Raw genomic sequence first — 17,513 nt, 5'->3', positions numbered from 1 at the left:
ACCACGGCAACCAACATGGAAATGCTATTCTGCCTCTGGGGTCCGGCCCCTCGGATGTCAGCGCCTTTCTCCAGGAGGGAGGCCAGATGTGTTTGCAAATTGCTAACTCCTCTCCACATGAGAGGTGACCCACAGGCCCAAGTCCCACCGTTCACTTTGTGGAAAAGATGTCAAAGAGCACCGACATGTGGGGCTCTGGAGGGAACCAAACGGGTGGCCACAGGAGCCCAATTACCGCTGGTCAGAAAGGAAATCAGACACCTTCAGCCCCTGCAGAAAACGGCTGTGGGCTGCCATGCCGGGAACCCACCCCTCCGTCATCAGCCCCAATTGTTTCTACGTGTCTCGAGCAACAGCATGAGTCCAAATCATCATCGATGACTTTTTTTAATTTTAAAATGTTTTTATTTATTTCAGAGAGAGAGAGAGAGAGAGAGAGAGAGAGGGAGGGAGAGCATGAGCAGGGGAGGGGCAGAGAGAGAGAGGGAGGGAGACGCAGAATCCGAAGCAGGCTCCAGGCTCCCAGCTGTCGGCACAGAGCCCGACGCGGGGCTGGAACGCACGCACCGCGAGATCGTGACCTGAGCTGAAGTCGGACTCTCAACTGACCTAGCCCCCCAGGCGCCCCTTATTTACTGAAACATCCATGCGATGTGGCGACTACGTTGAGCATGCTGTAGAGACGGTTTAGTGAGTGGAATCCCTAGGCGCTCGTATTTGAGAGCCCAATGAGGAAAACAGCAAGATTGCGTGGCTGTCGCCGAGGCAGTGACCTGGTCAACACACATCAATCACACCCTGGCGGAAATGCCTGCACACTCAGCCACCGCCGCCGCCCCCACCCCGCCACCCCCTTGCCGGCCCCAGGGCTACAGGTCCCCCATCACAGGGTGTGTCCACCATGTAGCAATTTATAAAGTGGGTACTTTATAAATAAGCATCATCAGGAAAGAACGTCGCCCAGAAAACAGATGCTTGGTTTTCTTGCAAAGATCCAGCATCAAACACACACTCAGCATGTTGTGGAACAAAACATTCCACGTTTCCCTTCGGAAATCAGAATATCCTGGACAGCATTCCCCACTTGCACGAAATCAATGGAAGCGTAAAGAAGGCTGGAAAGAAACCCGGTTCAAACTCCTTGGGATGTTGATTCGAAGGCTGGGCAGGCAAGACACAAGAAGAGCCTTGAGTGTCTTGTGGTGCCGGGAAGCGAGAAGGTATTGAAACAAAGAGAAATCAAAGGGATGGGCCACGCCAAAAGGACACAAGAGCTAATCGGGAAGATCTTCCAGTGGCCAGCCCGGGACACTTTGAACAACAAGATAAGTAACCGGAGTGTTAGGCTATTGCCCAAATGATGAAATAAATATCCATGAGCCCATCCTGATATAAACAGGTATGGGGAAGGGATAAATCGTCCTTGCGGAAGAGTTCCGCATAATAAATGTACAAGGAATGAGGGCGAGGAGAAGTCGCCATTAGTAAGAGTCACTGTGGCGGGATCCAGGGTTGGAGGCTGACGTTAGCGGGCGGGGCTCTGGAGGAGCGGAATGGCCGCAGCGCCTCGGAATCTCTCCCTGGAAAGACTTCCTGGTGCGGGGTGCTGTTGGCCTACGCCCACGCGCTCTCCAGTACTGCGTCCCGCGGGGGTACGGCTGAAGGCGGCTGGACGCAGTGACTCCCTTCTGACCAGAGTACAGGAGGGGAGAAACGGGGACCTTCCCGCGGAGGATGCTGGCCGCCACCCGCCTAAGTGACCAGGGCTGCCGTCGCCTGAGACAGCTGTGTGGGCAGCGTGCGCCCCCTGGTAGGATGGGGCGAGGGCACGGCACTGCTCTGACCTTGAGCAGACATTAGCCAAACCCAGTTCGAGGTCTGGCTCAAACCGATCAGACTCTTGAGAAGGAAAGTCCGAGAAGCTGTCACAGACGGGGGAGCCTAAGGTGACATGGCACCAAACGTGCTGTGGGACCCTGGATGGGGGCCTGGGCCAGAGCCGAGGGATGGAATCCAACCGGGAAATCCAAGCGCAGGCTGTCTCTTGGGCACTGCTGTGGTGGCTCTGGTGGTCTCTCACGGCTGACAGCTGTCCCTGGGTCGGGGACGGCGCCATCGCTAGTGGGCGAGGTGCGTTCAGAAACTCTGTGTCCTAGCCTTGCAACTCTTTGAAAGTCTTAATCATTTCAAAGTAGAAGGTTTTGAAAAGTTCCGGGTTTCTCGATTTTCTTCCCCTCCTGGCGACTCTCTGTGCCGAGATGGGGTCTGTCACTTTCATGGAAGAGGAGAAAGAGAAGCCAGACCCTCACTCGCTGCTGCTGCTGCTGCTGCTGCTGTGGTACCACTCGGAACAGCCCTGTTGGAAAACAGCTTGGAAAACAGATCGATTAAACCTAAATATGCAGCTTCCCTGTGGTGCGCTAATTCCGCTTCTGTGTACGTACCCGACGAAACTGCCGTGTGTGTGTGTGTGTGTGTGTGTGTGTGTGTGTGTGTGTGTGTGTCTGTGCGCGTGCGTGCGTGCACCTAATACCACTTCTGGGTACGTACTCGACAGAACCGCCTGTGAGCATGTGTGCACGCACGTACATGTGTGTGTACACACCTATGTGTGTGTACTAGTATGCACGGGCATGTGTGCACACATGTGTGTGCATTGCATGCCTATATGTGTGCGTGCTGTGTATGTGTGTGTGCACATGTGTGTATATGTGTGCATGTTGTGTGTTCTGTGTGTATGTGTGTATATATGTGTGCATGCGCGTGTGTATGTGTGTGCATGTGTGCGTGTGTATGTGTGTGCATGCGTGTATATGATGTATGCCTGTGTGTGCATGCCTGTGTATAGGTGTGCATGCACATAAGTGTGTATATGTGTCTACGGCACGTGCGCATTGCTTGCCTGTATGTATATATGTGTGTGTGCTGTGCATGCGTAAGTGTACATGTGTATTTGTGTGTAGACGTGTGTGCATGTGTGCTCCTATGTGTGCATGTGTGCGCGCATGTGTATATGTGTGCATGGGCATGTGTGCATGTGCATTGAATGCCTATATGTGTGCTCGCTGTGTGTGCATGTATGTGTGTGCACGTGTGTGCATGTGTATGTGTGTGCATGTGTGTGTATGTATACATTTGTATGCATGCCTGTGTATATGTGTGCATGGGCATGTGTGCATGTGTGTGTGCGTTGCATGCCTATATGTGTATATATATGTGTGCCGTGCATGCATATGTGTGCACATGTGTATGTGTGTGCATGCATGTGTGTGCATGTGTGCCTGTGTGCTCCTGTGTGTGCATGCATGTGTGTGCAGGTGTATATGTATGTGAACACCTGTGAGTATACATGTGTGAGCACACGTGTGTGCATGTATGTATGCCTGTGTGTGCATGTCTGTGCATGTGTGTGCATGCGTGTCTATTTGTGTGTGTACCCAAAGTCATATACAAAAATGTCCGTAGCAAATGCACTCATCATAGCCAAGAACTAGGAACAGCCCCCAGGCCCATCAACATGAGCCTGGAGGAAGGGTGATGCACTCCCACGCTGGAACAGTATCCAGCAGCCAATCTCCGAGGGCTGTCCAGGGACCGCCAGGGTCCCCGAGCCTCTTTCAGGGGATCTGAGAGATCAAAGCAATGTCTGTAATGTCACCAAGATGCTATTTGCTTTTCCTCTCGTCACATGATCTTCTGGAGGAGAATTCCAGAAGTTACATGACATGACACCGCCACAGACAGAATGAAGGAGCAGATGCGAGCCGCCAGCTCTCCTCCGTTAAGTGAGACACAAAGAGATTTGTAGAAAGGCGAAACAAAGCCACTCCCTTCGTTTGGAACATGTAGTTATTCTTCATTAAAAACATATCGGTCGTAGTGACACGAGTGACTGTATTATCATTCCAAGTGAACCAACAAGCAAGTGCGTTTCTAGATTTCTGTTTTGTTTGGTATTTCGGTAAATACTCATAGAACGAAACAAAGTACGTGAACGAAGCTGTTTGGAGTCCTCAGGAATTTGGGGGGCAGTGGGGATGCTGAGATGCTGGCGTCTGAGGATCAGTGTGACCGCGTCTGAGCCGCCATTCAGGCCGGGCGGGCCTTGCAGACCAATGCATCGAGCAGGCTGGATGGGAGTGGGGGGTGTTATCGGAGCCGTGTGCGGATGGCTCGTCCACGGCCAGAACCGTCTCCCTCCTCCATGGGGGTAGCCGCTGGGAGGGGGCACAGGGCAGCTTCTGGGGTCTGGACAAGGGCTAGTGCTCGGGATGGGTAATGACAACAGAGATAGAACTTCTGGTTTCCACACTTCACCCTCTGTCTGTCGTCCTTCCGTCAAAAGTTCCCCTAGGACGCTCTTGTCTTGATAGTTAAGGTCCCTGCACCGTTGGACAGTCAGCCCCAGTGTCAGGGTTTGCAACCAGCGGGCCCCGAGTTCGAATTCTGGCTCTGTCACTCACTAACCTTAGCTGCCTTGCTTGTGAAATGGACGTGTGCACCTGGCACTACCTGGGAAGGGTTAGGTGCAGTCACGTCCATACCCCGCTTAGCACAGGCCTGGCACAGAGTTTGCACGGCCTAAGCGCTTCTGTGGATTTTAAACCCCGGTGTTCACCTCGGCCCCTACGGCGCAAGGCAAGCACACCCCTGATACAAACAACGCGTCCTCGTGTTCCCCGTGCGAGCCCTGGCTTGTTGTAGATGTGCGCGTGAATGCGTGTGCGGGGAGCCAGGCACCTCTCATCGGCATCTGGGTTCTGCAGAGGAGGAAGCTGAGACACAGACCTGCTAAGTCACTGCCCAAGGCCCTGGGCTGGTGAGTGGGCCCGTGGGCGCTGACCACAAGAATGAAATCCTGGCCTCCTGCCCCCCTCACCCTCCGCTCCTTCCTCTACATCGTGAGTAAACATCTTGCCTGTGGCTGTCCCTTAACCGACTGCGGGGACTAGGGTTCCTGTCCCGTCACCTCACCTGATCATGCCAGCCCTTAGCGTCCACGTGTCCAGATTGTCAGGGCTCTTACTGTCCCAGAACAAATTCTGCCTGACTCCCAAGACCTGCATGTAATCAACCGGCCTGGTCCCCTGCATGAACCATGCCCCTCACTTAACCTTGTGCTCGCTGAGTTCAGGAAATGCGCTCCTGGATCTTTTCTCCCCCTTCCCGAAAAATGCCCCAAACCGTCTGTGGGCCCCCCTGCTCCCCTCTCCGGAGGCAGCTCTGAGGCACCCCCTTCGTGTCAGGAGGGTGCAATCTGCTCATCAGCACACGACAGTCACCTCTCGCTGCTGGGGGTGACGCGGGGGTGCTCAGCCAGGGGCCGTATTTCACATAGCAATTAATTGACGACAAATAGTAATTAATGGGCCACATTCCTACTTCGGTGAAGTGCAGAATTCCATGCTTCTCAAGCTGGGGATGGGCCACGTTCTTGTTTTCTTTTAATCTGCTTTGAAAGACAGCGCTCTCCCGGGCGGCAGGGACGGCGCCCCGTCCCCCGTGAGCTCATTGGTGTGGCATGTGAGGCCTCACTGCTCAGAGATATGAAGCGCTAACTGTCACCGCGCCTCAGGGCCTCGGGGCGTGGGTGAGGAGCCTAATTAGTCGTGGTCCCCATTAATTAAAAATCATAAATATTCTCGGAGGTAAGGTGGGAGTCGGAGCAGGAAGGAGGCGGCTTCTGGCTGATTTCTGTGTGCGTGTGCCTACGTTCGTGTGCACGTGCCTGTGTGTGTACGTATGTGCGTGAGTGTGCACGTGTGCACGCACATGCGTGTATACGTGGGATTGATTTTCAAAAAGTACGATCGAGCAGGCAAACCCCGCTTGCGGGAGGAGGTGTGGCTGTGGTCCGTGTGTAAGAGCAGGCCTCGGCGTCTCGAGAGAGGGAGACAGACCTGTGTCTTTGCCTTTCCGGGGAGAGGAGCGTCAGAAAAAGTGCTGAACATCACCCTTGTTCACGTGAGCCACGGGGTGGAGGTTCCCCACTGGATTCGCAACCCTGTGCGCGATGCTAGAAACACGGATGGAGCACACAGGGTCCTTGTCACCAAGGAGTGCATAGTCCACCTGGGGACACCGTCGGGGAAATGGACATTTGGGGCCCCGATAATAGAAACAGCAACCGGCACGTTAGGGCCCAGAGCACGTAAACATCGGTGACATGGTGACGCATGCCTTTCCTTACCCACGCGTTCAATAGCGGTCGGCTCCGGTCAGAGCCACCGTAAGCTCAAGTGTGCACCTACAAAATTGTGAGATACCCGTTAACACCTGGGATGTGATCTGAAAATACCTGATTTCTACAGGCTGGAGGTCCCACGGGCGCCACTAATGCTACTGCCCTTTGTCACCTGCGTCTGTGATGGAAGCCAAACCTGTACTTGGGCTAGAAACTCGATTGTCTTTCCCATCCTGGATCGTGACTGTGCTGAGCTCCACGGGGCCCCCCGCGACGCGGGGAGCGCGCTCGGGCGGCCGCGTGTGAGAGCCGCGGGGGGTGGGGGGGACACGCCTGGCTCCCTGAAGCACCCTGTCGGGGGGAGAGCTGCCTGCCCACCTAAGAGAAAAGCGGCCGGACTCCCCGCCTTTGCTCCGCGAGTCCCCAGCTGCACGTGCAACGTGGAAAAGCAAGTCTTAAAATCTCAGCTGAACATAACCAGCTCCCGGTTCTAAACTCAAGCCTGCAGCTAGCGTTCAAGAGCCTTCCCGCATTCCAAGTGGGTTAGTGTGTCGCGTAGCCGGCCTCAAGGGAGAAATAAAGGCATTGTATTAATATTTCCCAAGGCATGCAATTACTTGAAAAAGCCCCAAACAGTCCAGACTAATGACTATGTTTATCCGTGAGCGGTCTGGAAATCTAATTTCTGATGGTGCGGTTGAAATTGCTTTGAATACAGTAAAGAAGGAAGGAAGGAAGGCAAAACTATTAATTTTTATGGAGTGCCTGAATGTGTTAAATGCTGCCTGTGAGGCTTTTCATACATTCATCTCATTTGGCTAGAAGGCTAAGGATGCTGAGCTCTGGCGCTGTGTGGCCTTAGAATAGCAATTCTGTGAATTAGTTAGGGTACAGGTAGCAGATATCCAAAGTGGCTTAGACAATAAGGGGAATATATTGACTCACATAACTGAAAAATCTAGAGATGTTTCTGGATCCTGGGTGGGCTTCAGGCTCAGTTTGTTCCAGCAGGGCTGTGTTTTCCTTTTCTGCCAAGTCTCACAGGGAACCGGGTCCTCCTGCAGAGTTTCTGACTCCATCACCAAGCCAAACTGCTTCCCTGGGAGGTCCAGCCCTCTCCCAGCCCCGTTTCCCCATCTTTCAAATGGGCCGGGATGACTTTATCACCTCTAAGGGCCTTTACTGTTCTGAGGTTCTAGGCTGCTTGGATGTCATCCTTCCTGGGAGTCGGGAATCCTCACCTCTTCTCTAGCTTTCCACGTAACCTTCCGCATCCGTGCCCCTCGGGTCCCGGCTCCCTGCTGAGGAGGTCAGGAGGGCAGGAGGTGGAGGCTGAGGCTCTCGGGCGCATGCACGGCATATTTGGGGTGCCTTGTTGGCAGGAGGGGAATATCCGCACCCCTTCCCAAGGGCAGGGGTGGAGAAAAGACCCCCCCATCTCAGGAGAGAAGGCCCGGGTCTGACGCGGGAGGGAAGACCAGGTTGCAGGCCACCCTTGTCTGTGGCCTCCCACACGTGGGTCATTTGGTGGCCCTTTCAGAGACAGGCATCTGAATCAAGTGACCCGGTCACCCGGGGGCCCTGTGGGACAGCTGGCAGCGACCAAACCTGGTAGCTCTTTCTGCAAGAGCATCTGTGTCCCGCAGGGGCTGGGCCAACCCACCCGCACCCACGACAAAGCAGAGAATCGCCTTCAGAGCTGGGGACTCTGCTCCCCAGTCACCACAGGCGCCGAAGCCCCGCGCAGACACGCGGCTCAGAGGACTTGGTTACTGTTCAGTCTCTGGAAGAATGTGGGTATGCACTGAACTGTCAACCAAAAGAGCTTTTCAGAGTAGACTCTGTGGCCCAAGCTCACTCGCCGACAGCCTGGCAGGTCGTCAGACGCGTGTGCAGAGCGGGAGCCGACGGTGACAGCCGGGTTCTGGGGGGTGCCGTGGGTGCTGGCCACCCGCTCCGGGGGAACGGCCGCTCGTCGCTGGGCTGGGAGCCCTCCCGCCAGGGCTGAGCTCAGCCGCCCCCCTCCCCCTGCTCCGCCCGCTGGAAGGACGCGTGCACCTTCGCGTGCACACCGGCCATCGCGGAGGGTGGAGGGGAATGCTGTCAGTGTACCCCCGGCCACGGCCACGCACGGGGACCCTCCCAAGGCACGTGTCGTCCTCGTCAGAGACCAGCGAGGCCTCACAGGTGACCTGCCCAGCCCTCTCCTTCTCCGATGACAAAACCGGGACCCTGGCAGGGACGGAGCTTTTCCAAGGTGTTGAGTCTCGTTACCTAATTGTCGTTACTGCAATGCCTCTGTCAGGTGCAACCTCAGATGGCAAAAACGAGAAAATGATCTCAGTACCAGCTGCTTGCGTTAGGGGAAAAGGCACAGCATCTGCCGGGAGCCACAGAGACCAGGGGCCGCCTCCTCTGTAGGTCCGTCTGCAACTGCCTTCGCTGTTCGGGAAAGAAAACGTGCTCTGAGAATCTGCATTTGACCCTGCGGGGCCGCTCACCCCCTGCCCTTTGCCCTTTCGAAGGTGGGTCGGTGTCTGAGGCCACACGCTGGCGTGCACCCAGCCTCCCAGGGCAACACAGTGGTAGGGACGCTGGCCTGGGGGTGAGGAAACATGGCCTCTGGGTCCATCTGGGCCTGGACCTACTGGGGCCCTTGGGCTTGCTGCCTCCCCTGCGGCATTCAGCTTCTTAACATAAAAGTGTCATTTTAGAAGATGTGTTTTGTTTTGCACACAAAGTGATTTATTTCTTTTTTTATAAGTTTATTTATTTTTGAGAGAGAGAGAAAGAAAGATAGAGCACGAGCAGGAGAGGGGCAGACAGAGAGACACACACAGAACCCGAAGCAGACTCCAGGCTCCGAGCTGTCAGCACAGAGCCCGACGCGGGGCTCGAACCCACAAACCGTGAGATCATGACCTGAGCCGAAGTCGGACGCTCAACCCACAGAGCCCCCCAGGTGCCCCTCTTTTTTTTTGAAATGCATTTGGGACCTGTGCTCACCCGTCTTCAACTTTCCCCACTCCCCACCACCCCTTATTGTCTTGGGGCTTGTTTACTCGATTTAAATTCTGTGACCGGCACTGGTCCTACAGCTGGGTTGTCACCTTTAGCAAAGTGAGTATCCCTGGGTCCCACGTAGTATTTGGGGTATAATTATACAAAAAAAGAAAAGGTATCCATTTTTAACCTGAGATTCAAACGCAACTGGGCATCTTACCTCTTACCTAGAAATTTCAGAGGGCAGGTAGGCAGCGGAGCCCCAGACCAGAGGGTCTCCAGGCAGGTTCCAGTTCTGACTCACATCCATGAATTCATTCGATGGCCTTTACTGGTTGCTGATGGGAGCCCTCAGGAGCCCAGAATTTCTGTGGTTCAGTCTCAAAGAAACTGTTGGAACCAAACGTACACAGTATGGTCATCAACACTAATTTCAGAACAGCTCCAATCCTTTAGGTGCATTTCTGCACAACCAGAGGGCTCCGGGCTCCACGTTCCATCATTGTGCCGTAGACGTGGCTGCTGGTCGGCTGAAGACTTCCCTCTAGGAAGAGGAAGGAGTGAATTTTGCAATATTCTGCGGTGGCCCAAAGGGACAGAAGAAACACATGGGTATGTCTATGTCCCTACTTTGTGTCCCATCTTCTGAGCATCTGGGAAACCACATTCCCGTCTTTAAGAGAATGCAGCGTGGACACAGGCCACGAGACCCACCGGGACAGCAAGTAGAAAACACAGTCGCAGGGCAACGGCATGTTTCCCTTTAGACGCCGGGCCATAAAAGACAAAAGGAGTACAGGCAGAGGAAGAGGCCAAGGCAGGCTGGAGGATTCCAGAACGTCTTTCTTGCGTGGCCTCCCGGCGGATGCGTTAGGCCCTGCCCTCGCTCCAACCTCTTCCAGCTCCCGGCACCAGGTCTGTCCTGCCTGCACGTGTGGCCGGCCCGAGGCGGGGGGAGTTAACGCCCCAGGAGCAGCCCCAGCCGACGACCATGAGAGCTGGCATATAAAAACTTCAGCTTGTTCTCCTCGGGTGGGAGAATTCTCAGGCCTGTGCTCTACGCCGTTTCCCAGACTAACTCGCTTGATAGGACACCCCAGTCCCCTCCCCAGCTGGCCCTTTCCTTTCTCTGGGTCACCTCCCTGCGTGCCCACCACCCTACTGTGCTCCTGGGGTCACATCCCAAATCAACGCCTCATGCTAGCATCCTTGTCTCAGGGGACCCCAAACGAGACAGACTCGAACATCCCAGAGGAATGGGAACGCCAGAGGTCAGGAGGGGATACCAGCCCAGGCAGGGAGTGGCCCGGGGGGCTTGCCTGGAGAGCGCATTTCCTGCGTCAGGGCCCCAGGGCCTCTGGAGGCGGAACAGCCCGATTAGATCAGATGCACCCAGTTACACAGAAAGACCTAGGATATTTTCCCATGAATTCCTCTTCCTGGTTTTGCCTCCTCCTACTTTGGGCTCTTTCTGTCCCACAAGGAAACTGGGATCACAGTAGGGCAGCCCTCCAGCACTGCTCATGGTGGGGACTATCTGCGTAGCGATAACGATAAGGACGTCGTCACAGAGCATTCCCGTAAGGCCTGCTTTCTCTGGCTGGCACCCACCCCTGTTATCTTCATAACCACAGGGCAAGGGGCTTTCAGAAAGCCTCACTTTACATATGAAGGACCCGAGATACAGAGAGGTCAGCTGACTTCTTGAGGACACACAGCAGGGAGGTGCGGAGCCGGCCCCCACACCCAGGCAGCCTGGCTCCAGAATCCACACCTTTAAGATGCCAGCCCCACAGGGACCACTGATCCCCAATCCAGAATAAAACAGAGGCAACCGGAGGGAGCCCACTCCAGCCCTCCCTGGACCTGGCCCCGCACGCGGCCCGCCAAAGGCCGGATACAAGCCCGCTTGCTCCTCGTCTGATGGGTGAATTGGCCTCAAGTTATTCGGAGGGTTCCAAACAGGGAAACAACACGTTTCAAACCCTCCAGTCTCCCATCGATTCCCAGCTTCTCCTGGACGGAAAGCCGGTGAATGAGGACAGTGGTATGCGTCCGCCCCCAGCATCCAGAAACGGCAGCGGGAAGGAGCCCCTCCTGGGACCTTTCGTGGCCCGGATTCAAGCTGCTTCTCATTTCATCCCCCGTCTTTCCACCCGCAGCTGGTAGAGAACGCAGCACGGTGCATTTTAAACCCTGGGACCCTGTAATTCACTGATGATGCATCTGTGAGCGGTGCCCACTGCACGCCAGCCAGGCTCTGCTCAGTTTCCCAGCCGCCACATCGGCTGCCCCGCGGCTCCTGCCTCCGAAGGAGACGATCCCAAGGCGAGAAGCGAACTGGGGAACTGGTGAGCATTTTGCTCACACGGCTTGGCCTCCTGGTGACCCCAAGCTGGCTTGCGTCACCGGGACATGCTGAGGGCGGCTCACAGCCACAACCTACCGCACACCGAGTCCTGGCCCGGTTACCGGGGCAAGTGCGGAGAAGCCCTGAATGCCGACAAGAGTGCGCGGCCAGCCCGGCTTCCCGTTCAGCGGAGGGGCATGTGGGAGGGGAAGACCCGAGGCGGGGTTTGCCTCCATTTGCCCTAAGGGGACGGACGGCCACAGGTCATCGGGACCCACGGAGCCTCCTGGTCGGAGCCCCGTGCGGAGCTCACACAACGAGGGAGAGCCCGCATGCCATGGCTTGCGTGTCACTGGTTAACAGTGACAGTGGTAGACCAACAATGACGATGGCTAGGCATGCGTCCTGCGGTTTGCCTGGGCCGTCTCATCTCAATGTGCCAGCAGTGACTGTGAGGCAGGCGGGGAGCCTGGCACGTGAGTTTCGAGCTGGGATGGGAACCAGGTGATTAAACCCCAGCCCTGCATTCCCGGCCACTTGGCCGCGCCTCCCTTGTCCCCTGGGGCTGGGGGAGGCTGTCAGTGGGTCCCTGGATGTACACAGGCATTTCTCCCCGTTTGCAGACTGCATCGAGCCCTCCGAGGGGGTCCCGACCCCAGATGTGGTCACCAACCAAGAACCACGGGCTGGCGATCTGTGAGCATAGAACGCCCTCACCCGCCAGAGATGCGTGGCTTCACGTTGTGGCCGTGGTTGCCGTCCCCCAGCCCCGCTGGCATCCAGCTCCGTGCCCCCGCCCCGGCTCAGCAAGCTTGGCCCAAAGCGAGTCTGTCACTGTCCTCACCCTCATGTCCACCGTGGAGCTGGGGACTCGGAAGCCCAGGTTCTCACGAGAACAGTGACATCGCAGGCACGTGTGTGGCCGCCCCGTCACTGTGCTCAGCGCCTGGCTGGCGGTCTGTTGGCCGGGGACAGCGGCAGGGTCCCGGGTGCGCACGCACCTGCTCTCTCTCTGCCACTGCCACGTCTTTGTCGGCCTCTACTCTCTGGGCTGTGAGGCGGGCCATGCCAGTGCCGCCTCAGGGGGCTGGGGGGTGAGAGGAGAGCCACGCTCCATGGCTCATTCCTCCTGCTCTGTCTACACCTGCCTGGCGCCTTCAGGCAGTAGCTCTCACCCTGTTCTCCAGGGAGGAGCACGGAGCACGGAGCACAGGCTTGGAGAAGCCGCCACTGAGCGTGTCGCCCCGGGTGCACTTCCCGCCGTCCTTGTGGGCACAGCCCGAGCCGTGCGGACCCGAGGCCGACACTCGGATTCCCGCGAGGGAGGAGGAGCTGCTTGGTCTGGGAAAGCAGACCCCTTCCCGGAGACGCGGTGGCAGTCCCGGTCCTGAGGCCCGCGGTCTAGGAGGCTCGCGGAGGAAGCCCTGACCTCGAGGCCGTCCCGTCCCCCCTGTGAGGCCCCGCGGAGCGTCCCCTCCTTGTCCGGGCGATGACGCCCCAGACTCCTGGTTCCGACCGACAATGTGCTCGCCATATGCACAGCCCCCAACGCGGGACGCCGGGCAAATGTTATTACAAGGCCAGCAGTGACTCCGCTTAGGATAACAATGATGAAAATCTGCATTAACCGACTTTAAGCTGGGGGAGCCTCCCGTCCCCGCCCCGAAGAGAAGAAAGGGACGCGGGTTTGTCGCGGGAACCGGCAGCTGCGGATCACCTGGACTTCATCTTCTCTGCTCGCGTCTTTATTAGCGGGATTTTTTCTTTTAATGAGTAAGTGTCGAACTACCAGGTGTTTTGAATTTTTGTCTTGTTCGCTTGCTTACATGAGGAAATTCAAATAGAGACTCTGTATTCATAAAAACCCGGCGGGAGGAGAGAGAAAGGCCTCTCCCCCCCGAGGGGGCCCTCCGCCCTCCCCTGGGGGCCCCCCCAGTGCTGGCTGCTGTTCACAGCTCAGCCACCAGGGGCCCATCTCAGGGGGCAGCCCCCCCAGACCTCCGGGGGCCCAGGCAGCCTCAGGGCCTCTGCCCCAACGCCGTTAATTCCCCCTGGGGTGGCCCCCGTTCCCGCGCCATGGCCGGACGGGAGGGCCCCCCCGACAGGTGTCGCCAACACAGAGGGCACATGTGGAAGGTTCAGAGAGGGGACGGGACGGTATCTCTGCGCACCCGGAGGAAAAGGTGAGGAAAGCGGCCTTCCCCGGGGAGGACCCCACCCCCTCCCCTGTGGCTCTGGAGGTTGAAGCGAGGCCCAGGGAGTCTCGCCTCTCGTTGGGGGAGACGGTGTGTGCAGGGCTTGAGTTAACGAAAACGAGGCAGGGGTTCTGCGGGCTCCGCTCCTGCCGCAAATCCTGGGAAACGCAGGGCGATCTCGGTGTGCGGGGCAGGCCGCACCTCCTCTCGGGGCGGAATTAGTCTTAAGCAGCTGCCGCTGGCAAGGGCTAATCCCTTAGCGGTACCAGGGGCAATTGACATCCCTTGACTCCGTTTCCCTCTGGCCGCACCGCACTTCAAGGAGCAAAACTCCCCACTTGTAATGAACGCGCCAGCCTCAGTCTTTCCGTTCAGCGCTGTGTCCACGGGGCTTGTGTGGCTCGCGTGGCTGGTTTAAGCTGCGGGGTTAGCACGCTGCACAGCGGAGTCTGGGCGAAGCGCCCGCCCGCCCATCTTCCTGCCCTGAAACGCTTCATCCTGAGCAAATCGGCAGGATGCAGTGTTAAAGGACTTTCTCCAAAACAAGACCAATAAAGAAGCCATTTAGGATCTATGGGTTTTGAAAGGAAGACGGTTTTTCTCCCATGTTTTGCTTTATCAGTCGTGGCAGGATTTCAGCACGTGTGTGGAGCGTCTTCGCCAGGCGCTTACTCTGTGTGGGGAAGGAGAATTGGGCACAGGAGGGGCACGTGCTGGGAGTGAGCCCTTAGCGGATACGGGCGGCAAGGAGGCTGTGTGACTTTTATTGTTACAGGCCACAAGCGATCGTTTCTTTCTTTCAGATTCTGTTTAGGCCCCTCCTTTAAACGAATGAGCCTCTCACAGTGCCTGAGCCCGGACTCTTGTGATGGCGTTTTCCCGCCCTGCCATGGCTGTAACAGCCACCCCCTGTTGCAACGCCTTCTCCCTGCTCCCGTCCCCATCCCGCTGCCCAGCACCATGCCAGGGGGGGATGACAGATTGCCAGTGTTTTTCCTAGCCAGCTTCATCTGACTCACCACAGCGACTTGTCCGTATTTTCTCCCCTGCAAACCGTCTTGACATCCAGGTTGGTTTTTCCTTTGCAGGGTTCATTCCCTTCATCCTCATGATACCGCCTGGTTCCGTGGGGGTAAGCTCCCACTTTCCTGGGAGGGAAAAGGTTCTTCTGTGTGCACCCACCCGGAGCACTTGTCACGTCTTAATTCTGGATGGGGAACGCCATTGCAGCCGAGCAGCGGCTGGTGCGTCAGGGTCAAGGGGACAAGTGAGAGACTGGCGTGGTTGAGCCAGAAACGCGGGGACCCCGGTCCTAACAGCTGACCGTGTGCCCCCAGCAAAGGGGCTCAGCAGCTCGTGCACACGTGCTTTCCTTTGTCCACACCACAGCCTGGTGAGGTGTTCACAGAGTGATCAGGCTGCCCTCCAGGGTCACTAGGTAACTGAGGTCGTGTGTCTGTGTCGAGGTCCATGTGATCAAGCGGGCAGGGCCTCTCAGGCTCAGGGGGCATCCAGGCACACCTCCGGTGACAGCCGTCTCCTTCTTGCGCAGTCTCGGGTCCCGCTTCAAGCCCGTAGCCGGGACTTGCCTTCAAGTGTCTTTTGAAACCTGGAACACTTCTTAACAAAGCTGAGCCTGTTTCCTTCCCGCTTCTCATGTTTCTTCCACACTCGCACCACAGAAAACCCTTTCAGAGAGCTCTGCAGACACAGAACCACCGCCACACCAAGAGAATACGAGATAAGGTTGAAAAACCCCATTCACAGAGGCAAGGGCTTTTGCTGTTTGCCACATCCCCTGCAGAGGCTCTGCAAACCTGTTCCTGTGTCGGGAAGCGGGCACCTCGGGCACCTCGCGCTGTTGGGCGGGGGGGGGGGGGGCTGCAGAGTGTTCCGGCACAGGAAGGGAGGAGGAAGAGCGGGCTCTGTGGAAAATGCACCTGACCGCGGCGTCTCAAATAGGCAGTCATGACGTTCACGTTCGTGAGGGGCGCGCCATGGGCCAGACCCGGCACCGAGTGCTTTACATACGCTGTTGGCAACTCTCCTTACCTCGAGGACATGCTAGTCAGGGCATGCTGTGATAATGCCACGTGACGAACATCCCAGAGATCTCAGAGGCCTCCAGAAACATCTCTGTGCTTCTCACTGGTCTCTAAGTCAGGGTGGCTCTGCTGGGCCAGAGCCTGTCTCCCCTCCTAAGACCGGCAGCTACGCGGCCTGCTTTTCCCAGGAAGGGGGGCAGGAGGCTGGAGGTGGGTAGGAATCCCCGACGCCTCTCTAGATCTTGGTTGAGAGCTCTCACCGTGTCTTTTCTGCCCACGCCCCACTGGCCAGTGCAAGTCCCAAGGCCAACGCCATCACCAACGGGGCAGAGGAGTATTCTCTGGCACAGTACAGAGGGCAGGGTGTTCTGAGCAGATGACAAAGCCCGGTCCAGGCAATCCCTGCTGAGCGGTGGCAGAGCCGGCCAGGTGGCTCCGGGGCCCGGCTCCGAGGTGGGCGCTCTGAAACGGAGAGAACGGTTTTCCGAGTGTTCCAGGCAGAGTCCCAGCCTTGGCTACCTTGGGGCCACGTGGGTCCCGCCCAGGCATTTCTGACTCCGTTGCTCTGTTTTGGACTCAGGCACTGGGGCTCTGAAAGCCCAGGTGGTTCACACACACAGCTGAGCTGAGAAGTAGGCCCCAAGGCCCCTGCTAGTCCCCGTTGGAAATGCAGAGTCCCGGGCCTCACACGAGACCTTCACATGCACACCTGCATTTTAGCAAGATCACCGCACAGTCGTCCACATCGCAGTGCCGTTCGAGTGGCACGGACGTGGACGGCTTGAGTCCCCCCACACGCGACACACAGCGGGACAGAGCAGTCCCGATGGCGCGTCTTCCGTGACGGGGTCTCTGTTTTCCATTTTCCGTGACCACGGTTGCTATGCTTACGCTCCTCTCTGCAGCCAACGGAGGGGTCGTGTTGAGAGAGTACCAGGTTAGACCCTTCAAAATAAATAAATAGAAATGATTTTGTAGTTACAGATTGTATAAATTACCCACAACTAGTAAACTTCTCTCTTCACATGCTTTTAACATAAACACCGCCAAAATGTATTTATTTTTAAGCCGAGGGAGAGGGAGAAAGGGCTAACAGTTTGTCTTCAGGATCCTTTCTCCAGGAGAGTGAATTCCTCCCCCTTAAATCCTCAAGAAAACTGCTGCTTTCAGCTGGTGGTGAGCACCTTTGTTTTCAAGATGTGTCATCTTAACAGGAAGATTTTCCTTAGAACTTTTCATCCCTCAGGGGAGGTGGTGGGGTTGCCATGCAAGGAGCTGTCCCGCCGGAAAAAAACTTCACATTCCAGTTCATCCCCTCAGGAGCTGTGTGACCCTGGGCAGGTCCCATCACCTCTCTGAGCCTATTTCGTCCACGGTAAAATAGGACCAATCCCACGTATGTCGCAAGGGTGTGGTGGAATTGAAATCATGAGTGTAAAAGTGTCGGGCACCGGGCTGCAGATGCGTTATTATTTTAGCCATGAAATACGAATGCAAGGGCAACTCATGTTCCATATACAGAATTTGGAGGCAAAACAAAAATAAAAACAAAACAAAACAAAAAGAACGAGAGACAGCAAACAGATAAAGGCAAAGGATGAACCCAAAACTGCCGCAGATCCCATTCCAGTGTTAAGATATCCAAAGATCCACCAAGTGGTAGAGAAGCGTTTGGCGCGTCCGTCTGTAGGGCGGTGGGGACGTCACGTGGCTCCGTGTCCGCCGACGCACCTGCC

The sequence above is a fragment of the Panthera onca genome, chromosome E2 (assembly GCF_046562875.1).
Source record: "Panthera onca isolate mPanOnc1 chromosome E2, mPanOnc1 haplotype 2, whole genome shotgun sequence".
Taxonomy (NCBI): domain Eukaryota; kingdom Metazoa; phylum Chordata; class Mammalia; order Carnivora; family Felidae; genus Panthera; species Panthera onca.
Note: the sequence above shows the minus strand (reverse complement) of the source record.